Raw genomic sequence first — 27686 nt, forward strand, 5'->3', positions numbered from 1 at the left:
ACAGCAGGGGAGTAGTCAGGGAAGAGGGACACAGAGGCGTTGTTAATCTTCAGGCTCCCCTTAATTCGGGCAGCACGCAGGATAGAGTCCCGGTCCCTGTAATTAAGGAGACGCATTATCATAGTGCGAGGGGGGCCTCCAGCAGGCAGCGGCCTGCCCGGCACCCTATGGGCCCGCTCCAGGACAAAGCAGGAGGATAGGCAGTCCCCCCCAAACTCCTGGACGAACCAGCTCTCCAGGAAAGCCACCGGGTCGGATCCCTCGACCCGTTCAGGAAGGCCCACCAGGCGTAGGTTATTCCTGCATAAACGGTTTTCCAAATCGTCCATTTTGTCCTCCAGTGAACGAATTTTTGTGCCCTGGGCCTTCACAGTAGGATGGATTGGGCCTACAGTGTCCTCCAGATCACTGATGCGGCGTTCCGTCTCAGTGACCCGGTCCCGCATTTTGTGCATGTCCTGGCGCATTATAGTAATGTCCAGCTTAAGCTCCTCCATCTTCCCCATAGTATCAGAATGGTTTACCTTCATCAGTTTGAGGACCGCCAATAGCGTGGGCTCCGGTTCCGGGCCTTCCTCCAGACCGTCCTCGCTGGGCGACCCAGGGGGAGGCAGCGCTGGTGTAGTGGAGGTCCCAGGAGAAGGTGGGGGAGATGTCTCAGGGTCCTCAGCAAAGAGCTCCGGCGTGGATGCCAAGGAGGAGAGTGGCGCGACGCTGCGGCGGCCATCATGGCCGGAACGCGTGGTAACATTCATCCTGACCGCGGCCTGTAACTTTCGCCTTCCCATCCACCAGATTCCTCCCAGAAATATCCCAGGGGCTTCCCCAAGGGAATAGCAAAGTTTGTAGCCGGTTTAGAAGGGCAGGATCACAGGATGGCGCAGGATTGTTCAGAGGGATCTCGGAGCTGCTAGGAAAGACGTCCGCTCACATGCTGCTCCAGGCCACGCCCAACCGCCTACTATTACTTTAGGGCTCTTGCACATGGGCCAACTGAGCCTGTTCAGCAAATTTGCCAACCTATTTCCCCTGCCAGGCAGCCCAGCTGCAACATACAGGCTGTTATTGACTGGAATGTAGCCATATTTATGGTGTTTTTGGCAGTGGGGGGGGGGTTATCAAAGCTGTCCCTGCCAGGAGAACACAGTGGTTTTTGCTATCGGCTATAACAGCCTCTAGCAATGATTGCATGTAAAATCTGACATGCTAATTGTACTCAAATTGATTGATCGATCACCATGAGTATATTCGGCCAGCCCATAAATGGTTTGAATCTTGGCCAGTTCCTGCTGAACCGCTCGAGAAACGAGACATCTATGGCGGGCCTTAATGTGTGGTTAGTGTGCAAAGCCTCATACACACGATCGGACTTCCATCAGACTTTTCCGTGGATTTTGGTCTGAAGGGGCGTTGGCCGTGAACTTGGTATGCATACACACGGCAGAACTTTTTAAGACAACATTCACCAAATCACATGGTTTTTCAGCTCTTTACCACCACCCTTTGGGCAACTTCTGCTATTGTTGTCTGATCTTTAGCATTAGTTCTAAACATGCGTGTTTGGAATTTGGACTTTAGTCCGATGGACTTGTGTAGACACGATCGGATAATGCTCCATCGGACATTTGTTGCCGAAAAGTTTAAGAGCATTCACAGCGAACATTTGTCTGATGAAAAAGCGAAAACAATTGTCCGATGGAGCATGCGCACGGTCAGATTGTCCGATCAAACACGTCCGTCAGACCGTTGTTGTCAAAAAGTCTGATCATGTGTATGGGCCTTATGAGTGAGTTTGTTTGTCTAATATAAAGCCTCGTACACATGATCGGACTTCCATCGGACTTTTCCGTGGATTTGTGTTTGAAGGGCATTGTTTGTGAACTTGTTCTGCATACAGATGGCAGAACATTTTCAGCCAACATACACCAAACCACATTTTTTTTCAGCTCTTTACCGCCACCCACATATGTTGTCTGAAAATTTGAGAGCATGCACAGCCAACATTTGTTGTCGTAAATTCTGACAACAATTGTCCGATACAGAGCATACAGACGATCAGATTGTCCGATAAAACACGTCCGTCGGACCATTGTTGTCGGAAAATCCGATCGTGTGTATGGGCCTTAAAGGTGATGTCATTACATGCAGAGAAGGTGGAGACTGGCGATGATTGAAGCTCTGAAGCAGTCAATGCACTCTTAAATCCGTGTTCACTGCACTTAAAACACCAACAATGTATAAATAATAGTGCTGCTAATTATATCAAAGAATACACCCCAACAGGTGAAACATAAATAAATAAAGATACAATTTTATCATTTTTCACAGTAGTGCCCAAATAATATATAAATTAATTAACATATATAAATGTGTCCACAAAGCATAAAACATATATTAATGTCCATAAATTTAAATGAAAAAAGTGTCAGAATATCTTGCAGTTCCCCACAGAACATGAACGACAGTCCTCTTGAATGTGAAAAGTTGAGTGCAAAAAACTGATGTTAAAACACTAATGCCTCCACCACAATGATAAGTGATACTCCCACTCCCTTGGGAAACAAGTTTACCAGATGTTGTTGCCATTCACTTTTGCGTTTGGCAAAATACACTCAGGAGTTCAATTGAAGAGCAGCTAATAAACGCCACACTCCATCCAAATGCTTGTAGGAATAAAAAGTGAAACCAACTCTTGTTTTTCTTTAAATTTCACCACTTTTTTGGTGAATGGGTAGCCGGGTACCCACTCACATAGGGGGGGGGATCTGGGGGTCCCATTGTTAAAGGGGGCTTCCAGATGCCGATAAGTCTCCTGTCCGCAGCCCCCGACAGCCACCCCAGCAAGGGTTGTCCAGAAGAGGCCCTTGTCCCCATCAAAGCACCTACCCCCCAGGTTTAGGGCATGCGGTCTGGTATGGTTCAGGAGAGGGGTGCTCGCTCATCCCCTCCCTTTGCTGACCTGCATGCTCGGAAAAGGGTCTGATATGGTCTTTGGGGGGGGACCATCTGCCATTTTTTACGTGAATTTTTTTAGCCGGCAATTTTTATTTTACATTCAGCTGTCAGTGGGGAAGCCTGCTGACAGCTGACGACTTATCGGTTGCTAAGGACACGGTGGCCGGCTTCCCGACCCACTCCTCAGCAACCAGCTATATATAGTGAATGTAAACAAAAAAAAAACACAAATCTTAAAACGCAAATCGCAGTTACAAAAACGCAGAAAGCACAGCCAAAATCACTACAGAAACGCTCAAAAGCAACATGCATAGATGTGAATCAAGCCCAATGCCGCGTACACACGGTCGTTTTTTGTGATGAAAAAAAACGACATTTTTAAAACCGTCATTTAAAATGACCGTGTGTGGGGAAAAATGTTGTTTTATGTCTTCTGAAAAACAACAAAAAAAAAATTCGAACATGCTTCAATTTTTTATGTCGTTTTTCAAAACGTCGTTTTTTGTGTCATTTAAAATGATAGTGTGTGGGTAAAACGACGTTTAAAACAACGTTTTTAAACCCGCGCATGCTCAAAAGCAAGTTATGACGCGAGCTTGAATGGAACAGAGTGCCGTCGTATGTGTTGAACGTAACCGCGTTTTGCTTGAGCATTTTGAAAAAACCGATGGTGTGTAGGCAACGTAGTTTTTTAAAATGAAGTTTGAAAAACGTTGTTTTGTTTCATGATTTAAAACGTTGTTTTATTTCATCACAAAAAACTACCGTGTGTACGCGGCATAAGACTGGGATGCCATTAAAATTCATGCGAGTGAAAAGGCAGACCTCCCAATACTTTTGACAATATAGTGCATCTAATATAGATTTTCAAGCAAAAGTGCAGAACCAACTTAGATGGTAGTCGCCATAAGAGCACCTGTCATTATATGCTGAGAATAAAGTTTAAAGTGATTTGGCTTTTTGTTTTTTTAGTTTAATAACTAATATGTTATACTCACCTGCTCTGTGCAGAGGTTGTCTTGGGTCCCCTGCTGGCACTCCAAGCCCCTGCCTTCTGTCGAGTGCTGAGGTTTGCTTCCAAGCTGCTGTTCTGCATGTTAATTCACACACATATACTCTGATGGGCTGGTGACAGGCACTCGGGTACTCTGATGGGCTGGTGACAGGCACTCGGGTACTCTGATGGGCTGGTGACAGGCACTCGGGTACTCTGATGGGCTGGTGACAGGCACTCGGGTACTCTGATGGGCTGGTGACAGGCACTCGGGTACTCTGATGGGCTGGTGACAGGCACTCGGGTACTCTGATGGGCTGGTGACAGGCACTCGGGTACTCAGATGGACTGTGACAGGTGCTTTGATGGGTGGTGACAGGTCCTCTTTATTGGGGGGACAATCAGTGTGTTTGGTGTATACTGTAGGCGGTAACAAGCTGTTACCTCAATCTCCTCCTCACACATGATCAGTATGTGAGGAGGAGATTCCGGTAACAGCTCGTTACCGTGGTTTGTTGACATTCTGTGACTGGCTGTGACTTTACCGTGATGGAGCATGGGCTGTGTAAGTGTTACAAGCCTCGTAAACGATCGCCGCTCTTGCGCACCCTGGGCTGTGCACGAGGACAATTCATGTGACTGGCTGTGATTGGACACAGCCAGTCACGTGGTAAAGGCTCTTTAGACTGATCTGGGATGGGCTGGGGGCCCACAGGAGCGGCGAGAAGCCTGTGACATCAAAAAACACCAGCCCAGAGGGACAGAGTGTTCCTGTTGATGGTATGGAAGTGGTTAAAGTAGTACTATTTTTCAATTTGGTGAAAGTAAAGGAGGGTTATAACCCCTGTCAGTTTTTAGCCATGTGTGTCCCATTGGGAAGATTTTCTATTACTTCCTGTTTTTTGTTAAGTTTTTTGTCCCATTAGGGAGATTTACCGTTATGTCCCATCTCATACAGTGGGAACTCAGATGTAAGTGGGGGCTTTGGTGAGCAGAAACCCCCCTACATCAGAGTTCCTCTTTACAACAGAGTCCAGAGGACAGATGCAGCATTGGACTGATGGTGCATCCACCTAGGCAAGTATGATTCTTAAAAAAAAATGTTTCCCATACAAAAAAAATGAAGACTTTACAAACCCTTTTTTACGTATTAGGCCTCATTTAGGCCTGATTCACACCTTTGCATTTTTAGTGCTTTTTGCATTTTTGCAGATTTGCACTACAAAACGTGTTTAATAGGAAACCATGTTAAAGCGGAGTTCCATCCTAAAAAAAATGTTTGCATTATCAGACTCCTGGAAACCTATAAAAAAACATTTGGCGGAAAAAAAAATATGTTTTACTTACCAGAATCGCCCTGTTGCTATGTAGTCCTCCTAATCTGCCACTTCCTGGTCCACGGCTCTCCTAGGTCACTTCCTCCCTTGCCTGTGCTCCTGGGAAATGATGACCCATCATTTCCCAGGAGTAAAAAAACGCATTATTTCCTGACAGGAAATGATGCGATTTAGGGTGAATCACAGTGCCGAGATGTGTTTATCTATGTTGCCATAACAACGGGGCGGGATCTTCCTCCATCGCCGCCTGTTGTTATGGCAACAAACAATCGGCGCTACGGCCGCAGGTGAATTGCGCATTCGCGAGATCGAGAGGTGCATGCTGGTTACCCAGCATGGGTAACCCATATCCAGGAAGAATTATCGATTGGGCTTCAGATGCCCACAATCATGATGGCAACAGACACAACAGGAGGGTCACAATGGTGAGTGTGAAATTTATATTTTAACAGCATCCAAAGCTAACCTTGTATATATTGTTTTTTAATTCATAATTAATAATGCTGGGATCAATAAAAAAGAAAAAAGAAATTTGTCCAGAACTCCTCTTTAAATTGACTGTAGTGCAAATCTGCAAAATGCATAGGTGTGAATCAGGCCTTAGATAGACCCATTCTCCGATCTGAGATACTGTCTGCTGCACGTGAATCCACCTTGGTGCTGCATGCAGGCTGCCCATCCCAATAATATTTGACACTGTATTTTTTCTAGAGCAAAATATCTGACAACATAGAATAGGTGGATATTTATTTTAAAACAAAAAACAACATAAGTTTGGTCTAAAGAGCTTTTATTTTCTATGCCTAAAAAAGCACCTAGGAAGCGGACATAAGATTAATGTATTTAACATTTTGCGTAAAATCAATTGCAAACAGCCTTTCTGTAAATTTTCTTATTTCTTGTAAATCCACTTTCCACCTGTCAGAAGAAAATATTTTAGAGGTTAATATGCAAGTAAGCATGCTGTGGGTTATTACAACATCTTGTAGCAACCAATAGTTTATTGTTGTCACATTATATAAGTAGTAATAACTGTTCTGATATTTATTTAATATGGGTAGATGTGCTACTGCTTTCTAAATATTCAAGTATTTACAGCATTACCAGCCTATAAAAGTTTACTCTACCAAGTTTCTGTATGTAGGGTGTTTTCTTTGTCTCCAGTGCCACCCTAATGTATGCTCCTGCACAGTTGAAGCTACTTACACTGTGTCTGGCTGGCGCATGCGCAGTATGGACCACTGTCCTTTCTGCGCTCTGGTACTGTGTGTGCCTGAGGTATGTGCAGTAGGGAGAAGCACACTCAGACATATAAGCACAGTATAAGCTCACATCGCACTTTTCTCTTCGAGAATCGTGATCGTGTATACGAGGCAAAAGAGAGAATAAAAAGCCTAAAAAGAAAACAAATGCAGCCACAACGCCAAAGGATTGGAAAGATGCAATATATAAAAATTTTACTTTTGGATTTAATACCGCTTTAAGTGCAGATATGATAAAAGAAAGATGAAAGATGAACGTCACTGACATACCTATTTTCCTATGTTCCTATGTTTTGTAGCGCCCCCTTACTTTCAGTATGGGCACTACGCTAAAGTTAGTGGGGGAATGAGAGAGATAAGTTGCTCTCATTCCTAATTGTGTTAAATTTGAGCTGCTGTCATTCCGGAACTGTCCTGAGGGTCAGTCTGCGTTCCAGGGATGCAATCCCATCCCTGGGCGACAGCTGGCGCTAGAGGGGTTTTGGCAGAGCCACTTTTCCCCAGCAGCCAATTAGAGGAGTTTTCCCTCACAGGGCATGCTGAGGGAGGGTATATCTGTGGAAGACGCCATTGTTCTTGGTTCTTCGCGGGTTCCTGGTTCTGGGTGCGGCACCCACCTTTAGGGTGTGAGCAAATCGCGGGCCCCACCACTATGGCCTACCTGGCCTGGGGTCGCGCGCAACGCGGAGTTCCTGACTCTGGGCCCTCCTGGCCCGGAGCAACTGATGCCGCAGAGGGGCCCCAGTGACTGACTGGGTCCCCCTTCTACTGAGGAGATCCCAGGCTGTATGCCGTTTGGTAGGGGGGTCGACTTGAGGAAAACCCGGAGGCAGGTTGTCCAAAAGGGCTTGAACGAACCATCAGGGATCTGGTGACCGGGACATTGACAGGTACACTTCCACTGTCAACCGGTGACCCTAGTGCAGATTTACTGGGAGGATACGCTCAACCATTTAGCTCATCCAAGTTCTAGGCCTGTGGTAGAGGCTCCATCAGAGCCAGGTCTGTGGCAGAGACCTGCTCCTCCCAGCATCCTTAAAGTGACACTTCGGCTGTGGCAGGGGTCTGTCCGAGGGCACTTCATCCACTCTGGCTGGAGTGGCGACGAACTGTATCTACTACTGCTGAGAGCAGGATTGCTTGTCTTCTATCCAAGCCTGATACTGCAAGGTTTTCTTACCTCATCAACCTTTCCTGTCCTACCTCATGTTGATGTTGGTCATGTTGGGCCGAGAAATAAAGCATTCAGAAAACCTATTTCGCTGCTTGGACATTCGTTTACTGCTCTACTCACTGCTATCACCCTAGACCAGTGGTCTTCAAACTGCGGCCCGGGGGCCGGATGTGGCCCTTGGCTTGCTTTTATCCGGCCCTTGGGGCCAGTGCCGGGACAACGTCATCTAGTGCCCAGAGCGAACATGCCAAAATGCGCCCCCAAGATGTATGAGCATTGTGTGTCAGCTAAATAAATTCCCCCTCCTCTAAATATAAATCTGCCCCCCTGCTGAAATCCCCCCTCCTAACACAGCTCCTCTACCCCCAAAATCCCCCCCCAGCACAAATCTTCTCCCCCCCCCCTTTACCCCTCCCAACACAAACCCCCCTAAATCACTCTTAGCCCCCCCACCCAAATTTTCCCAACTAGAATAAGACTCCCTGCTACGCTGCCAAATCCCCCCCTTCCAACACAAATCCCCTGACCCCCAATCTCCTTGTGGTGCTCCCCTCCTCACATTATACCACAGTGCCCAGGGCAGCCATCCCTCCATGCCCAACCCTTGTTCCAGCCCTGCTTGGGGCACTATTTTATTCACTAACGCCAATGAAGGGCACAATTCCTTCCAATGACACCAACAATGGGGCACAGTTCCTACCAATGACATAAACAATGGGGCACCACACTTCCCAATCACATCAACGTTGTGGCCCATTGACACCAATGATGGGACACAATTTCTCCCAAGGACACCAATGATGGGGCACAATTCCTCCAATGACAGGGGATTCTACTCCCACAGACACTGGGACATGTTGTACTGCCGATGGTTACAGTCCGGCCCTCTTAAAGTCTGAAGCACAGTAAACTGGCCCTTTGCTTACAAAGTTTGGAGACCCCTGCCCTAGACAACGATTAGAGGTAACTTAATTTGCCGATCCCAAAACAAACCTGCGGCTCCTGAGGGGGTAGCGCTACAGTTTTGTGAATGAAAACACAGAAATACACAAAGGGTACCAAGATTTAAATAAGAATACAGATGGCTTTTACATATTAGTCCATAAGCCTGGAGTTCATCTTTCATAACTTCACTGAATATCACACACCCTATATCAAGCCACCAAAAAAAAAAAAAAGGTAATTGGTCCTTTATGCACTGACTAGCAAGTGGAAAATAAGGCGTATATGAACTGTTGTTTACTCTTTAAGGAAGTTTGGACCAACAGACTGTCCAAGGCCTCCTCAACAATGTCCATTCTCGCATTAGGGACTTCTGCACATCCCTTTGGCACAAACAAGATAGTCACCCGTATAAATTATAGTATATACCATTTCAGATTAGCAAATGTCATGTTGTGATTTTAAATACAATTTCTTAAATGTAGGATATACAATTTTTTCAAAGATTTGGTGTAATATAAAGTGTATCAAATGTTTTCCCTTTTCTAAAACATATTTACCTCAGGCTGCTAATGGCCTCCATGATTGTAATAAAAAGGAGGATACCCATGTCCTCCGGAGGGATTATAGTGATGAGGTGGATAGTGATGTGGATTTGGATATGGCTGTGGATGTCCAGGATAATGTGGTCCTGGGTAATGACCACCATTGTTCCATCCTGGGTTATGACCACCATTGTTCCATCCATTGTTCCATCCTGGGGAATGATGACCACCATTGTTCCATCCTGGATAATCTAAAGTAAAATGACTTAAGTTAGTCATGACTGTTGCCAAAATGTAGTATTTTTTTGGTTATACGTACATAATATGTGACTATATGACACAAAAGAACAATAATTTAAGAATATATATATATATATATATATATATATATATATATATATATATATATATATATATATATATATATATATATATATATATATATATATATATATATATATATAAAAAGGTTACATTTAGAAATGCAGTACAGCTGTCTTTTAACACTAGTAGAGGTGTTACTCTGGCCCTAAAAAGGCATGGGGCGCCCCAAGACTTGACTGAAATGTTGTGCATAAAACAAGCAAAAAAGGAAGAGTACTAATGACAAAAGCTACAGTATAACAGTCTTTATTATGCTGGTAGTGAAGTCTTCTTTTCCAGGTAATAAAACTTGCCTGTAGGTACAATAAATATCTCCTGAACGTGCACTGTTTAGGACAGGGGTGTCAAACTCAATTTCGTCGAGGGCCGCATCAGCAGTGTGGTTGCCCACAAAGGGCCAGTTGTATCTGAGTCGCACTACATACAGAGTGCGGAGTTTAGGATTACGTCAGGATTATGCTACGTACAGAGTGCAGGGTTTAGCAGTGCGTTACGTACAGAGGGTAGGAATTCAGGGGTGTGCTACGTACAGAAATTCAGGGGTGTGCTACAAATTCAGGGGTGTGCTAGGTACAGAAATTCAGGGGTGTGCTACGTACAGAGTTCAGGAATTCAGGGGTGCGCTACGTACAGAGGGCAGAGCTTAGGGGTGGGCTGTGCCCAATGTGCAATATCTCACTTTCACCCCTCATCCTGGGTTCTGACCCCTGCACCCAGCACTCTGTCCCCAACTCCCACCTCTAAACGCATCTTCCTACACACCTCCACAGTCCCCCCCACCTCCCAAAGCAAACCAGGCAGGTCAGGAGAGCATGCACCAGGGAGGTGAGGAGAACACACACCAGTGAGGTCAGGAAAGCACACACCAGGGGAGGTTAGGAAAGCATGCACCAGTTAGGTGAGAAGAGCACACACCAGGGAGGTCAGGAAATCATACACCAGGGAGGTGAGGAGAGCATGCACCAGTTAGGTGAGGAGAGCACACACCAGGGAGGTCAGGAAATCATACACCAGGGAGGTGAGGAGAGCACACACCAGGGAGGTTAGGAAAGCATGCACCAGTTAGGTGAGGAGAGCACACACCAGGGAGGTCAGGAAATCATACACCAGGGAGGTGAGGAGAGCACACACCAGGGAGGTTAGGAAAGCATGCACCAGTTAGGTAAGGAGAGCACACACCAGGGAGGTCAGGAAATCATACACCAGGGAGGTGAGGAGAGCATGCACCAGTTAGGTGAGGATAGCACACACCAGGGAGGTTAGGAAAGCATGCACCAGTTAGGTAAGGAGAGCAAACACAAGGGAGGTCAATGCTTTAATGAGCCCAATTTCTCACTGTGCCACATGAAAAGATTCAACCTGATTTGTCAGCTAACAGCTTCTCTATGCTAAGCTGCAGAAATTCAGCAGACTTGGCACAGAGGTGCTTGTAAACTAATCCAGATGTACTCAGGCCCGGATTTACTCCCTTTGCCGCCCCAAGGCTGGGTCCTTCAATGCCGCCCCCGCCTGCGCAGTTCAGGGGGGACATTATTCGCCGGGGGACTTTTTCAGCAGGACACTGGGAAGTAGGGGGGTGCTGCTGCCGAATATGACATTGAGAACCGGGGGGGGGGGGGGGATGTTGCTGCCAAAAATGACATTGATCATTGGGGGGTGCTGCTGCCGAAAATTACATTGAGATGGCCTCCTCTTCCCTCTGTTTTCTCTCCTCTCACCATCCGTGACATGACGGGGGGACTCCGGAAATGAAAGTGTCCTCTCCTCTCAGCTGCAGTGCCGCACCTGCACCCACTGCCGCCCCGAGGCCTGGCCTTGTTGGACTTGTCTGGAATCCGGCCTTGGATGTACTGCTTGCTGAGCTTAACTTCCAGGAAGTTCACAGTCACTCAGCTCCCTCTGCTCAGCTGCTCACACCTCCCTCTTCCAGGCGGGTGTGGCCTCAGGGGTCAGGCACATCCCTTTCCCTCCCACTCAAGCAGCAGCCTGCAGGCTGGAAAACTGCTGGGGGAGGTACATGCTGGATCCACTGCATGCGCTCAGCTACACACAGTTCTGAGGAGGAGAGGGAGGAATTGTTTACTCCGGTTGCCAAGGAGACCCGTTTCGTGTTAGCAGCAGAAAGTGGCTGTGAGAAGAGAAAGTGGAGGCTGGCGTGCCGCTGCGCGGGCCACATTACAAGACCTGGCGGGCCTGATTCGGCCTGCGGGCCTTGGGTTTGCCACCCCTGGTTTAGGAGATAGTCACAATTCCAGCAGCCAGTAAAATCATTGGTGCATGCGCACTGCGTTCTGTATTGAGGGCAGTTCGGAGCATTGTGCTGCAATCATGACTTCTGTGCGCATACACGGAGGTTACGCCATCATGGCCCGGTATTCAAATGGCTGGAGCAGGTGGACCCGATAGGAAGAAACAGATGAAGATGGAAGCCTTGGCAGTGGTGACAGCATGCCGTTGGGGGGGGGGGGGTTAATTTAAAAGGTGAGTGTACCATAGTGTGTTAGTATGCAGTGCATGCTAGCACATTATGGCATTTTTTGTAGGAAGACTTTAATGTATCAAAACTGTGTATTAAGATCCTCTGCAAATCTTTTTCTGCAAGTGAAAGTAGATTATGTCATCAAAAGTAAATGAATCTCAAGATCCTGACAACATGTTCCTAATCAGAAGGGGTTGAAGCACCTTGGCATGTAAGCACAAGTCCATGTTAACAACAAGGCTGAAATGATGAAGACTAAAGCCAAACTCAGGTCAGGATTCTCAAATGAAACAAGAAAAGCAATATCGCAATGTGGCTGGCTATAGTCAGTGCTTGATAAATATTGCCAACCAGGGCTGCTGTTAGAAATCACAGGGCCCCATACAGCCTATCTGACATGCCACCCCCACCCCAGCCATAGGACATAGATTAATAAGTCCCTTTCTCTACAGCCTCAGCTTCACAGATGAATGAATAGGAAGCGCTCTGAGGCTTCCTGCTCATTCACAAACTGAAGCATAGTAAACATAGCCTACTATGCTTCGGTGATGAATGGATACAGGAGTGATTGGTACCTGTAACGGGAGGGCTGTGGGACCCAGAAGCTCTTACACAGATTGAGCCAGGAAATAAGGGACATATGTTGGATTGTTTTAACATGGGTCTGTAATCCACAATATATTCAAGAATGTCTTCAAGACCTATTTACAGATTGTTGATTCTGAACCCAACAGGTCAATAGGAAGAGTCATTCATTCAATGTGGGAACACAGACTGTTAAGATGGTAATTAAGTCTGCTACTGTGATGTAAATTAACCTTTGTCTGGCCTCCTAAGACCTTTCATTGTGTTATGCTAATTGACACTGTATTGTGTGAATTTCTATTGATGATCAATGTGTATTGTATAGCAGGTGAGAAGAGCTTATCTCGGAGTCACCTTGTCTGGGTAAATGATTAGTAATTAGCTCATGTAGATTATCTCGGTGCCAGAAAGTCTGACTAAAAGATGTGTATTGGAGGCTCGTTAGTACCCATTGTATATACCAACCTATAATTGTGATGGTGTCAAAATTAATAAATAATTAATAAACCACTCTAATCATATCTATATACCATGCAAAATCATGCCAGTGATGCACTATACAACTTAGTGCTAGTGATACAAAAAGTGTCTAGTATTATATACGTCCTAATATTATATAGATCCCGCTCGCTGTCACTCCCGTTTGGCATGCGTACAGGCTGGGCAGTACGCACGCAATACGGGAGTGACAGCGAGCGGGATCCCCAGGACAAACACTTGTCATATCTGCAGCCCCAGTTCCGGGAGGCACATTTTAATGTAAGAGGCCATTTGGCTTGTCTTTTTTATAAATTTTTTAAATAAAAACAATATTATGCTATGGGCATTTTTCTGTTTTTTCCTTACCTGATCTCCGGGAGTGAGGCATTATAAATAGATCCAGTCAATCCAACATGTGAGCAGGCACAATCCTGTCTACGATATATTTGACTGTCTTTTTCATTAAAGAGGTCAAATATTTGTGGTAAGCGCAATATAATATTTGAGCACTTCGGGTGAAGATGTTATAGATGCATGGTGAAGGAGCACAAACATCACCTTAAGCAAGATTTTTTCACAAGATATTGAAGAAGATCTGTCATCTATATAATATTGGGACGTATATAATACTAGACACTTTTTGTATCACTAGCACTAAGTTGTATAGTGCATCACTGGCATGATTTTGCATGGTATATACTGTAGATATGTTTAGAGTGGTTTATGAATTATTTATTAATTTTGACACCATCACAATTATAGGTTGGTATATGGTAGCTTTACCCTGTAATTGAGCGCCCTCTACTTTCCAAGTTTTTGCACATTCACAGTATATTTATTACTTTACAGAGGAGCAGCATATAATTATATATACCGGTAACTAAATTTAATCTTACATTTTTTTGTTTGTAACATTTTGGCGCGGAATCAATCTTCTTTTTTAAAGGATCACTAAAGGAATTTTTTTTTTTAGCTAAATAGCTTCCTTTACCTTTCTGCAGTACTAGTTTCATGTCCTGATTGTTCGTTTTTGCTTTGAAGTAGCTGTAATTCTGCTGTGATCTCCACACTTCCTGGTTGTCCGTTTCCTTATAACCACAGTACTGGGAGCTTTTCACGGTAGTCTAAGCTGTCATTACTGTGTGTCTAAAACTTAACAGAACCAATCAGATTCATTTTAAAAACAAAACACTGCCCTGGATTTGTTTGTTTTTGTTCTGTGTGTCTCTCTAGTTCACAGGAACATGAAACCAGTTTAAAAGTGAAACTAACCTGCGGGCACATTATATGATTGATTTTTATCTATTTGTAATCATTTTTAAAAGGAATCAGTTAACTTTTATGTCTCTATACCCTGTAAACAGTCATTTCAGCAAAAAAATTTTTTTCCTTTAGTGACCCTTTAAGTACCCATTGTATGATGTTGTGGGTGGAGTGTGTCATTGTCCATCTGATTACTGCAGCATCCTTTTTGGTGTATATAAGAGCCTGCCTTCTCAATAAAGATTGTCTATTCGTTTGAACCAGAGAACAGATCTGTGTGTCTCGTTTCTGGGGAATCCATATGGGCCGTATTCGTCTGCCGGATTGTGGATTGTCGATAAGCTGTCTTGGGCTCGGAATGAAATATCGTAAACGGCGTTAACCCCTGACCGTTACAGTACCGATAGCTCACTGTGTTTATTCAGAAAAGGAAGGGGGTAGTAAATGACATTTCCCTGCGTGACTGTAGTGGGTGCCGGTGGGAGAGAAGGGAAGCCAGCAGCACTGCGGAGGAAAGGGGCACACAGGGGGCCCCGGACAACAGATGGAAGGAGCGCATGTGCTAGACCCAATCTCCTTGCAGTACAGCTGGAGGGAGGAAGAGGAGGAGAAGCTGGCAGCACTGCAGTGGGAGACAAAAGAGGATCGGTGTCTGCAATAAGACAGTGCAGCTAGCCCTCCTGCTCAACAGCTGCCAGGGCCCCTCTTTTGAACTGATGGAGTCAGGGCCCAGCACAGGAGGGCTGGCTCTACTGCCTTATCAGAGGCTCTGCTGCCAACAACAGAAATAAATATGAATATCAATTGATTCTGCTTACTCCTCCATCGGTGATAATTTATCACTGAAGAAGTAAGCAGGTAATGCAAAAAACATGGTGTTGATAGGGTTTGCGACATATGCATTCCTGACATTATATCCTTATCACCGGCAGGGTCGAGTATGAATTACACTGCTGCCTGAACAGCAGTACAGTGGAACCTCGGTTTAAGAGTAACATAGTTTAAGAGCGTTTTGATTTGCAAGCAACTTTTTTTTTTTAATTCTGACTTGGCTTGCGAGTGTTGACTCGCAAGACGAGCAGAATTCAAGCTAAATAGGCCTGCAGTATCTCATTTGGCCTGAGGTACAGGGGCGCAGAAGCTGAAGAGCCGAAAATAGGCCTGCAATACCCCATTTGAGGTACAGGGGCACAGGAGCCGAGGAAAGCCAAACATTGGCCTACAGTATCTTATTTGGCCTGAGGTATGGGGTGCAGGAAACAAGCCAAAGTGTCCTCTGGCCTTTTCGGCCATTTTCGGCGTTCTCTGGCACCCCCCCACATCTGGCCTCATTCGGTATTGCGTCCCATTGAAGTCAATGTGGAACTAATTATTTTCGTTTTTATTGACTTCAGTGGGAAAACTCGCTTTGATATGCGAGTACTTTGGATTACGAGCATACTCCTGGAACGGATTATGCTCGTAATCTGAGGTTCAACTGTATATCTAATCGTCGCCACACAGTGGTAACAACGAGATTTTAAGTGACCGGGAGTGCAGCCAATAATGCGAGGACCATGGATACAGTTAGCTACCACTGATAAATATATTTACTCACCCCAGTAAAGTGAGTTAGATTTTTACTTTAAACCACTATGCCTGTATATGCATTGTATTTAGCAACATTCAATGGTGACTCTACAATAGCTTACATAAAGTATCACCACCAGACGGGTAAGAAGAGTTGGTTAAATTATTTATTTCTATGGCCAACAAAGGTCTAGCTCTGACTATAGCCAGCCCCATTGCTGTGCTGCTTTGCTTCGTTTCATTTAGGAATCCTGAACTGTATTTGGTTGCAGCCTTAAGCAATTGAGTCGATATAGACTTATGATTTATATATATTTGTACCACCAGGCTCAGTAGAATGTTTGAAATTTGCTTACTTACCATAGTGCTTCAGAATCATAGCATGTTTTTAGGATCTTGCCGGTCATTGTTTTTGACAATGTTATCTATTTTAACTTGCTTCACTATGGGTTCACTGAGGGATGTGCCCAAGATCCTAACTTGCAATTTTCATACATTAAAGTAGAAATAAAGATAATACTTTTTTTTTGGATAAAGTAAGAGAGGGTTATTACCCCGTCTTTTTTTTTTTTAGCCATGTGTGTCCCATTGGGAAGATTTCCTGTTACTTCCTGTCCCATATTCAAAACAGGAAGTGAGAGTAAATCTATTCAAACTGAAGGAATCCTTGGTTGTCACCAGGGTCACCGGAACTAGTCTCCCCATTGGAAGATTTCAGCTATACTGTTCTGGAGACAACCCAAGAACTATGATTTTCTTTCACTTTCACTCCCAGTGATCACAGTAAACATGACAATAGAGAGGGCGAATCTCCCTAAGGCCCTTTTCACACTTATACAACTTGCTGCCTAATATTTCCCACCAATTTCCAGATGCCATTGTAATGAGATACTCCCTTTACCTGTCAGTGGTCATAATGTTATGGCTGATCGGTGTAAATTAATCTTTTCTCATAACCCCTTAAAACAGGGGTAGGCAACCTGGGGCCCTCCAGCTGATGCAGAACTACAAGTCCCATCATGCCTCTGAGAGTAATTGTAACTGCCAGCCTTGCAATGCCTTGTGGGAAATGTAGTTCCACAACAGCTGGGGAGCTACTGGTTGCCTACCCCTGCCTTAAAACATACATTTTACTACATTAATTAGATATCTGGGAATATTTTGTAATTTTAAAGGAAATGTGAGTTTTTTCATTGATTACACGTGAAACATGTGTCCACCACTAACAACCATTTTATGAAACTAGTTTAAAAAAACACAAAAAAACATTAGTAATGTAGGCAATAAAAAGATACTCACTGTTACTAGACATAATGGAAAGCCTAGAAAACAAAAAAAATCACATGATATAGATTGATAGATAGATAGATAGATAGATAGATAGATAGATACCCCCAGTGGCCCCTATCCCCACTGCTCTCCCAGTGGCAATGGCCATATTTGTTCAATTACATCAGCTAGCATACCCATCTCTTTGTCCTTTGTCCACATTCACCTGTTGTCCATGGTCTCCTGGCTGGCAGCTGAATGGAGTCAGGAGTATGTCACTGGTCGCTATGTCGGCTGTCGGCTGTGTAGCCAAGAGAATCCTAGAAACCAGTGATGCTTGTAGTGCATCCAGTGCTGAACATGCACTGAGGATGGAAGTATCCAGTATGAACACTCTAGCCTTAAGCCTCATACACACGACCAGTTTTCCTGTCGGGAAAACTGCCATGACAGCTTTTGGCTGGGAAAATTGGCTGTGTGTATACTCCATGGCTGTTTTCCCGACAGGAAAACCGTCTGGAACCGGCAGGAAAAATTAGAACATGTTTTCTTTTTTCCCGCCGGATTTCCGGTGGTTTTTAACTCAGGGGTTTTCCTATTGGAAAAGCCTGCGGGGGAGCATACACACGGCCGGGATTCCCGACCAAAGCTCTCATGGCAGTTTTCCTGTCAAGAAACCCGGCCGTGTAGGGGGAAAGACTGACCAAGCAGGTTCTCGGCTTTCCCTTTGGGATTCCTGGCTGTAAAAAGTCAGCCGGGAAACTCGTACGTGTGTACGAGGCTTAAGTCCTTTCCTCCTCAATGGCGTCAGGTACAATGATCTATCCCTAGTTGCAACACTTGTCACACAGACCAACACCAGAATGAGTGTCCATAGTACTCCTTATGAGTTCCAGGTAATCAATACGTCTGGGCAGCATCCATACTCTACATGTCATAGCTGTTAATAGCCGTGAGTCTCCACTCACTGGACTCACTGGACTGCTTCATTATGGTGATGAAAAATTTCCCTGCTTGTAGAGTCAGCACTAGCTACCACTAAAAACCACCAGAGCCACCACTAGGCAAATGTCTTACCAGGCAATGTTCTCTGTGAGACATCTGCTCACTTGTGGCCAGCTTTACCCTTTCTGCCACAACAGAAGGAATCGTTTAGGAGCCATATTCCTTCCACCACATACTGATCTCATTTAGGTGCAGGGATCTTAAATCTCAAAGAAATAGGAAGCCAATGGGCATATTGAGGAGTCAATTTGGTAGGATGGACATTTAACCCCTTTCTATGTGCCTGGAACCAGGGTTTATCATTGAGTTCCTCTTCCATCTGTTTTCATGGCATATAGTTTAGTTTGTTCATAGGCATATTTCCCGTGTTGTCTACTTACCTAAAACTGCCACTTAGAGGAGAATATTGTTAGACTGGCAATCTTAGAGAACTTATATATCTGCAGAAGTATAGGGTGGGAATACCAATTATCAATAGCAATTATCTGATGCGGGAAGAAGCTCCCAATTTAAATTTTATAGTGTATTATTATGTTAGTCATCCTTTAATTATATCAGTAAAGATAAAGAAAACAATGAGCATGTGCAGAGTGATCAGCCATACCAGTGACAGGCTAAGTGAATAACAATGAATATCTCATTACAATGGCATCTGAAAGTTGGTGGGAAATATTAGGCACCAAGTAAACATGTTGAACCTGAAATCCTGTGTCGCAAGCAGAAAAAATGGGCATTGCAGTTTGTTGTGTATGGGGCTGCAAAGCTGAAGGGTGTCCAAACGACCCCTGTCTTCAGCCAAAAGTGCGTACATGAGCATCAGAACTGGACCATAGAAAACTGAAAGAAGGTGGCCTGGTCTGATGAATCAAGTTGTCTTTTACATCATATGGATGGCTAGGTGTGTGTTTTTCGCTTACCTGGGGAAGAGATGGCACCAGCATGCATTATGGGCTTTTTTTTTCAGGCACTGAATGTATGTAATGGCAAGGGGTGCTGGAGGGTCTTTGATGCTGACTGCTGGGGGATCTATTCTAACTGGTAGGGATCTATTTTTGCATGGGGGTCTATTGTTGCTAGGGGGCGTCTTATGTTGCGGAGGGCTCAATTGTTGCTGGGAGGGATCTACTTTTGAGGGAGAGGTCCATTGTTGCTTGCTGCTGGAAGACCTATTGTTGCTGGCTGCATCTATTGTTGCTGGGGGTATAATGTTGTGTGAGGAATCCATTGTTGCTGGGGGATATATTATTGCTGGGGTGGGGTCTTTTGTGTACTGGGGTGGAGTCTATTGTCGCTGAGGGGAGATCTATTGTTGCTGGGATCTAGTGTGCCTGGAATAGGGGTCTATTGTTGCTGGCTTTAGGGGATCTATTTTACTGTTTTTTTTGTTATCATTAACAAATTGCATACAAATTACAAAATAAAATTTGGTTCTGTATTCTCTAAAAGGGGCGGTACTGGGTGGCTAGGTCGGGGTTGGAACTAAGGCAAGGTACTTGGAGATGGGTAGGCAGGGCCGCCATCAGGAATCATGGGGCCCCTTACACAGCTTCAGGCATGGCCCCCCAGGAGCAGAGAACCGGGGGGGGGGGGGTCGGGGGATGTGCTGCCGCCTGAAATTGAGAAGCGGGGGGAGGGAAAAAATAAAGAAAAAAATATATAAAAAAATGTTTTTTTATAAACAAAGGGGGGTTGCCATTCGGGGCCCTGGGGACCCCCGGGCCCTTTAATAAAAAAAAATATGTTAAAAAATAAACATTTATAAAAAAAATTAAATAAGGGGGGTTGCCACATGGGGCCCTGGGGACCCCTGGGCCCTTTAAAAAATAATAAAGGAAAAAAATAAATATATATAAAACAAATTTACATTTTTTTATATAAAAAAAAAGGGGGATGCCATCCGGGGCCCCTGGGGACCTCCGGGCCCCTGGGGACCTCTGGGCCCTTTAATAAAAAAAATATACTGCCTGTACACCCCTGATGGTGGCCCTGTGGGTAGGGATGGAGACAAGGGTGGTTTAAAAGGGGCAGAGTTCCTGCACCTATTCTATAAGAAAAAAGCCCTGATTATGGGAAGAAGGCAAGTCAATGAAACCAGTGTGATGCTTAGGTCAATGTTCTGCTGGGAAACCTTGAGTCTTTCTATTCATGGATATTTTACTGGGAATGGTGCCACCTACCTAAATATTGTTGCTCTTTTATGGAAACAGTGTTCTCTGATGGCAGTGGCCTCTTTCTGGAGGATATTGTGCCCTGCCACACTGCAAAAACGGTTCAAGAATGGTTTGAGGAAAACCACAAGTTTGAGGTGTTGACTTTGCCAATTTTTCCAGATCTCAATCCAATTGAAAAACAAGTCCATGGATGCCCAATCATGCAGCTTACAGGATTTAGCCACTTGCCGCCCGCCAATGACATATTGACGTCGGCAAAGTGGTTGTAGAATCCTGACTGGACGTCATATGACGTCCTCAGGATTCTGAGCCCCCGGGGGAGCGCATCGCGGCGATCGTTGTTGCAGGGTGTCAGTCTGACACCCCGCAACACCGATCAAGGTAAAGAGTCTCTCACGGAGACTCTTTACCACGTGATCAGCCGTGTCCAATCACGGATGATCACGATGTAAATAGGAAAATCCAGTAATCGGCTTTTCCTCACTCGTGTCTGTCAGACGCGAGTAGAGGAGAGCCGATCGGCTGCTCCTGTGACAGGGGGGGGGGGGGTGCTGATTGATCATCAGCACAGCCCCCCTGAGGATGCCCACTGGACCACCAGGGATGCCCACTGGACCACCAGGGATGGCCATATAGACCACCAGTGTAAAAAAAAAAAAAAAAGGATGCCACCCTAGACCACCAGGGATGAGGACACACAAAATGGATGCCAATCAGTGCTGCAATGGATGCCAATCAGTGCCCACAATGGGCATCACTGATTGGCAGGCATTGTTTGGCACTGATTGGCATCCATTAGTACAACACATACAATAATGCCCATCTATGCCTATCCGTGCCACCTATCAGTGCCCATCCATGCTGCCTATCAGTGCCCATCCATGCCGCCTATCAGTGCCCATCCGTGCCGCCTATCCATGCCCGTCTGTGCCGCCTACCCGTGCCCGTCCGTGCTGCCTATCCGTGCCCATCTGTGCCGCCTATCCGTGCCCATCTGTGCCACCTATCCGTGCCCATCCATGCCGCCTATCCGTGCCGCCTATCAGTGCCCATCCGTGCCGCCCATCAGTGCCGCATATTAGTGCCCATCAATGCCACCTCATCAGTGCCCATCAGTGCCGCCTTATCCGTGCCCGTCAGTGCAGTACCATCAGTGCCCATCAGTGAAGGAGAAAACGTACTTATTTACAATGTTTTATAACAGAAACAAAAAATACTTTTTTTTTCTAAATTTTCAGTAATTTTTTAAAAAAAATTGCAGAAAATAAATATCCCAGAGGTGATCAAATACCACCAAAAGAAAGCTCTATTTGTGGGTACAAAATGATAAAAATTTAGTTTGGGTACAGTGTAGCATGACCGCGCAATTGTCATTCAAAGTGCAACAGCACTGAAAGCTAAAAATTGGTCTGGGCGGGAAGGTGTATACGTGCCCTGTATGGAAGGGGTTAAAAGATCTACCACTGATGGCTTGGTGCCAGATACCACAGCATACCTTCAGAGGTATAGCGATATCCATGCCTCAGTGGGTCAGGGCTGTTTTGGTGGCAAAGGGGAGACCTACTCGATATCTGTGGGTGGTCATACAGTTATGGTTGCTCAGTGTATGACTAAATAGCCCTCTGTAGAAATTGTAAAATGCCCTTCCCCTAAGATTGCATACATAACTCTTGGCCCTTCTGTTGCTGTATCAGAGATTATAATCTTTTTGCACTAGGACTATGGTATTATGAGTCCAGGCAAGATCACTTAACCACTTCAGCCCCGGAAGAATTTACCCCCTTCTTGACCAGAACACTTTTTGCGATACGGCACTGCGTCGCTTTAACTGACAATTGCACGGTCGTGCAACGTTGCACCCAAAAAAAAATCGACATCCTTTTTTCCCACAAATAGAGCTTTCTTTTGGTGGTATTTGATCACCTCTGCGGTTTTTATTTTTTGCACTATAAACAAAAAAAGTGCGACACTTTTGAAAAAAAAAGCTATATTTTTTACTTTTTGCAATAATAAATATCCCCCAAATAATATATATATATATATATATATAAAATATCTTTACTCAGTTTAGGCCAATATGTATTTTTCTACATATTTTTGCTAAAAAAAAAACAAAAAAAAACACAATAAGCATATATTGATCGGTTTGCTCAAAAGTTGTAGCGTCTACAAAATAGGGGATAGATTTATGGCATTTTTATTATAATTTTTTTTTTTTACTAGTAATGGCGGCGATCTGCGTTTTTTATCGGGACTGCGACATTATGGCAGACAGACCCTTTTGACACTATTTTGGGACCATTGTCATTTATACAGCGATCAGTGCTATAAAAATGCACTGATTACTGTGTAAATGACACTGGCAGGGAAGGGGTTAAACACTAGGGGGCGAACAATGGGTTAGGTGTGTCCTAGGGAGTGATTCTAACTGTGGGGGGGGGGGGGGGATTGGCTTCTGCCTCTCTGTGTCACGATCGCGGGTCGCCGGCAAACATCGAGTGGTTAACAGACATCCTTCCCGGCTAATTTAGAAAAAACACTGTAAAAGTGGAGCAGCTGCTCAGAGAAACCAATTATATTCTTTGAAAAAAATGCATCACTTCTGTTTTTAATGTTTTTACACCAATGTTAAAGGGGTTGTAAAGGTTCATTTTTTATTTCCTAAATAGGTTCCTTTAAGCTAGTGCATTGTTGGTTCACTTACCTTTTCCTTCGATTTCCCTTCTAAATGTTTTTTTTCTTTGTCTGAATTTTTCACTTCGTGTTTCTCCTCAGTAAGCTTGCCCCCATCATCCAAGCCATTCTGGCTGGGGTTTAGTCAGCGTGCTTGCCCCCTCCCTTGGGACTACATCCCTGCGGTCTCCTGGCACAAGTATTATGCCGTGGCCCTACTGGATTAGGAGCTCCTAGGGGATTGGGTACCTAGTTTTCACAGGTACCTGCTCCCACTTCCTAGGCGATCCAGACAGATGTTCAGCCCCCTGCCTACATTACAGGTTGCAGAAAGCTGTGGAAAAATTCACATAGCGCAGCTCACATATGCACAGTGGGCAGGGCCGCCATCAGGGGGGTACAGGCAGTACACCTGTAAGGGGCCCGGAGGCCCCCAGGGCCCCATATGGCAACTCCCCTTTTTTTTTTAAATAAAAAAAATATATTTTTTTAATATATTTTTATTTTATTTTTTATTAAAGGGACAATTTTTTTTAGAGGTCTGTTTATATCAAATTTTTTTTATTAAAAGGCCCAGAGGTCCCCAGGGCCCTGGATGGCAACCCCCCCCCCTTTTTTTTTATATAAATGTTTATTTTTTTTTATATATTTTTTTTATTTCTTTTTTATTCAAAAAAAAAGGGCCCAGAGGTTTATTTTTTTTTATTTTTATTAAAGGGCCCAGAGGTCCCGGATGGCAACCCCCCTTTTTTTGTAATTTCTTTTTATATAAAAAAAAATATTAAAGGGCCCAGAGGTCCCCAGGGCCCCAGATGGCAACCCCCCTTTAAAAAAAATATATATTTTATATATTTTTTATTTAGTTTTTTCTTTTTATTAAAGGGCCCAGAGATCCCCAGGACCCGGATGGCTACACCCCTTTTTTTTTATATATTTTTCTTTATTTCTTCTTTTTTTTGTAAAGGGCCCCCCGCTTCTCAATTCGCGGCAGCCCCCCTGCTTCTCAATTTCACACGGCAGCACCCCCCCCCCCCGGTTCTCTGCTCCAGGGGGCCCATGCCTGAAGTTGTGTAAGGGGCCCCATTATTCCTGATGGCGACCCTGACAGTGGGAATCTGTCTGTGATGGAGTCACAGCCAGCTTCCCTTAGTAAACATGCCAGCTGCAGGGACCTGAAGATCAGCAAAGAAACCGCATCTAAAGAACCGATGTATAAGGCCGGGTTCACATGTATGTGGTCCGGTTGCGTTACTGTCCACCGGTTCAGGTGCAAATCAGGTCCATATTGTTGCCTAAATTCGCACCTGAACCAGACCCAAACAGGCACAGGACCCTTTTGGAATGCGGACCACGGCCAACCCCGGACCTGAGTGAACCGATTCCATTAAGAGCTGGTCACACTTGCATGACATGGGAATGGGATGTGGAGAAACTCGCATCCCATTCGCACATATGTGAACCCGGCCTAAAAGTATTCACGGAATGGTTTGAGATCCTGTGGACCGGACTGTGCCATTAAGCCATACTTTAACCACTTGCTTACTGGGCACCTAAACCCCCTCCCAATACACCTAGGCCAATTTTCAGCTTTCAGCGCTGTCACACTTTGAATGACAATTGCAAATTTTTATAATGTTTTTCCCAAAAATAGAGCCTTCTTTTGGTGGCATTTAATCACTGCTGGTTTTTTTTTTTTTTGTTAAAAAAACAAAAAAAGACAGAATTTTGATGGCCATGGTTGGCTTCTGTTGGACCAGCTGCCATATACACGGTAAAAAATATGCACTGGCACAGAAGTAAATTAAATCAGCACCCAACGTGTGTAGCTTACCAGCTACAGGATAAATTGCACCTGCCTGCGTGAGTTCCACAGACCAGGAAGTAATGTGGGGGTGGATCCATAAATGGTGTCAGCGGCTCGTACCTCAATGCATTTCCCTCAGGTGTGTGTCATCAGGAAGTTGGGTGCTAATGTAATTTACTAATGTAATCAGTCCCCTGATTGAGGACACTGTCCCCGGACCAACTCTGTCCCTGGTTTTGTCCCCAGATTGGATTTAATAGGGGGCAGGGGCAATTTCAAAGACAATCAGTGCAGAACTAAAATAAAAAAAATTGAATTACACACCCCCGCTCTGCTGTGCCTACTAGCATAGGGGGGTGTATTTTTCCCATTATCTGTGCCCCCTTCTGATGATCATGTGCTGGTCGGAGCGGAGGGAATATTTCTTTAGTTTCGGGCGCATGCCCATTCAACTTCACTCGCATGTTCTTCTGCCTTGGCTCAAGTCCTGGTCAGCCACCTGCCTATCTCCTTGCCTTCCCTGGCAGAGTGATCTTCCTCCGCTCCCCATCCAGTAGTAACCGGGGCCCGAAAAGTAAGACTTAAGAGGCTGTGAGGCGGCGACAGGCAGAGAGTCGCTGATTGTTGTTATTACTAGTAAAGAAAAAATATGTCCCCGGATTTCATTTTAAAAATCTGGTCACCTTACCTTACACAGCTTCAGGAACCAGGGGGTGCCGCCTGAAATTGAGAAGCAGGGGGGAGGCTGCCGCGAATTGAGAAGCGGGGAGGGCCCTTTTCCAAAAAAAAGAAGAAATAAAGAAAAATATATATAAAAAAGGGGGGTAGCCATCCGGGCCCTGGGGACCTCTGGGCCCTTTAATAGAAAGAAAAAAAGAAAGAAAAAATATATATAAAAAATATATATTTATTTATTTTTAAAAAGAGGGGTTGCCATCTGGGGACCTCTGGGCCCTTTAATAATTTTTATATATGTGTATATATATATATATATATATATGTGTATATGTATATATACAGCCCTCAAAATTTCCACTTGCCTGCTAGCATTTGGCGAGTGGATTTAAGCTGGGGGCGAGTGATGACAGGGCAGCATGACCAATCTCCCTCCCCACTTAGAGTCCAGATGAGATTGGTGGCCGAAGAGGAAAGGTGCATGCTCGGGAAAAGTAGTCTGGTGAGCCGCGCACAGGCAGAGCAGTACACAGGTGCTCTCCTTACAATTCTCATTAAGCCATGGGACCTAACAGTATGACCTCTCTGAGCCTGCCCCCCTCCCCCCGACTAATGTAGCTGGAGAGCAGGGAGCAGGAAGTAATGAGTCAGGTGGAGGATTGCGAAAATTACCACTCCGGGTGTCCCAGGTAGGCAGTGCAGCGCTCACTGAAAGTTGCCCTGACATGACAGCTGCAGCCTTCCAGTTTGTGCAGTTTTCTTCTCCTTGTGCTCTATGTAGGTGTCCAGACTGGTCTCAATGTGTGCTGTGCGGTATCAATGTGCGCTGTGCTATGGTGTCAACGGCTTTGCAGTTGTGTGGATCTCGGCGCTGGATTGTACTCCCTCCCGCTGTGCTGCAGCTCCTCTCCTCACTGCCAGCCTGAATAAAAGGGGGAAGTGGGGACATGCAAGCATGGAGCCGCACACACAGGCTCCTGATGATGAGATGAATAGGAGAGGGAGAGAGGATGGATGGATGGGAGAGACAGCAAGAGAATGGGGAAGAGATCCAGTTCTAGTGCCCTGTCCCTCTGGTCTGCCCCCAGTGCCCTGTCCCTCTGGTCTGTCCCCAGTACCCTGTCCCATTTTGTTAAAGTTGTTTTTGGTAATATTTAATTGTGTAACTTGATTCTGCATAAAACATTTAACAGTGTCATTCCATGAGATAATCTACGAGGGCGTGTTTAGGGGTGCAATTAGGCGTGGAGCAGTGTATAAATTAGGTGGGGCAACTAGTGGCGAGTAACTCTTGAGGCCTGGCTAGTAGCTCAGGGCTTGAAATTTTGAGCCCTGTATATATATATATATATATATAATATATATATGTGTGTGTGTGTGAATCAAGCCTTATATTGGCTTTTAAAATGTACAAATGCAGCAATTTAGAAATTGGATGAAAGGTTTAGCACTGGGAAACACTTTTTGAAAGATAAAGGCCTGGATTCAGATACATTGGAGTATCTATCGGCGGGGCGTAACGTATCTCTATTTCTGTGAATACAGAAAGAAGATACGCCGGCGCTTCGTAGCACTTACGCGATGTATCAATAGATACGCCGGCATAAAGGCTATCTGAATCCGGGCCAAAAAGTGTATTTTATATAGAACTATATAGATCAGACCAAAATGAGGGACAAATGAGGAGCTATGAGGGACAGAGGGACATTGCTCCAAATCAGGGACAGTCCCTCGAAATCATGGACAGTTGGGAGCTATGAGATAATATCTTTGTCAATACAAGTATCCAGTTAATTGTCTTATGTATTTTGATTTTCAACACATAAAGCACTTTTAAATAGCAGTTTGTGTATATTCTTTTCCCTGTATATGTGGGTAACTTAATCCTATAGGTATATAAACGTATTTAATAAATGTTTGCTTTAAAAAAAAGTGTAGCCGTATTTACAGATATAGACTGGGTGGCTACAATGCCAGAGCAGTTCTTTATTTCTAGACCAGCTCTTCATACCTTTCATGCTCTACTCCTCTCCCAGTACATACTGTACATCATACCCTCCAAAAAAAAATCCTGGACATACTGACCTGTCATACCCTGCTCATTCCTCTTCTACACATAC

At 44.8% G+C, this 27686-nt stretch overlaps 1 long non-coding RNA gene across 1 annotated transcript; it reads right to left on the reverse strand.

Moving 5' to 3' along the window:
• Nucleotides 1-6059: 6059 nt before the first annotated feature.
• LOC120943885 lies at nucleotides 6060-18682 on the reverse strand. Its single transcript, XR_005750332.1, has 4 exons — nucleotides 18624-18682; nucleotides 17269-17291; nucleotides 9225-9460; nucleotides 6060-6204 (listed from the first exon to the last, which is right to left on the reverse strand). It is a non-coding gene; the product is annotated as an uncharacterized LOC120943885 (long non-coding RNA).
• Nucleotides 18683-27686: the final 9004 nt, after the last annotated feature.

The sequence above is a fragment of the Rana temporaria genome, chromosome 6 (assembly GCF_905171775.1).
Source record: "Rana temporaria chromosome 6, aRanTem1.1, whole genome shotgun sequence".
NCBI lineage: Eukaryota > Metazoa > Chordata > Amphibia > Anura > Ranidae > Rana > Rana temporaria.